The sequence below is a fragment of the Priapulus caudatus genome, unplaced genomic scaffold (genome assembly GCF_000485595.1).
Source record: "Priapulus caudatus unplaced genomic scaffold, Priapulus_caudatus-5.0.1 Scaffold763, whole genome shotgun sequence".
Lineage (NCBI taxonomy): Eukaryota > Metazoa > Priapulida > Priapulimorpha > Priapulimorphida > Priapulidae > Priapulus > Priapulus caudatus.
In genome coordinates, this window is record NW_014577824.1 from 33,426 (window position 1) to 34,178 (window position 753).

General features: G+C 57.6%; 1 long non-coding RNA gene across 1 annotated transcript in view; it reads right to left on the reverse strand.

The window, feature by feature from the left end:
• Nucleotides 1-116, reverse strand: part of LOC106813384 — a 4,459-nt gene extending 4,343 nt beyond the window's left edge. Inside the window, exon 1 of the long non-coding RNA XR_001394461.1 lies at nt 80-116. This is a non-coding gene — a long non-coding RNA (uncharacterized LOC106813384). The remainder of the gene's footprint in view (nt 1-79) is intronic.
• Between the last annotated feature and the right edge of the window lie 637 nt (nt 117-753).

The window sequence follows — 753 nt, forward strand, 5'->3', positions numbered from 1 at the left end:
GAGAGAGAGAGAGAGAGAGAGAGAGAGAGCGAGAGAGAGAGAGAGAGAAGGAGGGGGAGGAGAGAAAGGAGATATCTACCTAAGTACCGACATTTACTTTTATGAGCCGGGGTATATCCGTATGTGTCTGGTTCCAGTCTTTCTTCAGGTCCACCTTAGAGAGTTTCAAGTACTGCCAGGGAAGCTCGTTGTGCCTGTGAGAAAGGGAAGAGGAAATTAGCATGTCTGTGGAAAAAGGGGGGAGGGGGAGATTCAGTGTCTGCGGGGAGGAAGGGGGAGGGAGATTCAGTGTCTGCGGGGAGGAAGGGGGAGGGGGAGATTCAGTGTCTGCGGGGAGGAAGGGGGAAGGGGAGATTTAGTGTCTGCGGGGAGGAATGGAGGGGGAGATTTAGTGTTAGCGGGGAGGAAGGGGGAGGGAGATTCAGTGACTGCGGGGAGGAAGGGGGAGGGATATTCAGTGTCTGCGGGGAGGAAGGTGGGGGAGGAGGAGATTCAGTGTCTGCGGGGAGGAAGGGGAAAGGGGAGATTTAGTGTCTGCGGGGAGGAAGGGGGGAGGAGGAGATTCAGTGTCTGCGGGGAAGAAGGGGGGAGGGGAGATTTAGTGTCTGCGGGGAGGAAGGGGGGAGGAGGAGATTCAGTGTCTGCGGGGAAGAAGGGGGGAGGGGAGATTTAGTGTCTGCGGGGAGGAAGGGGGGAGGAGGAGATTCAGTGTCTGCGGGGAAGAAGGGGGGAGGGGGGAGTTAGTGGATGCGG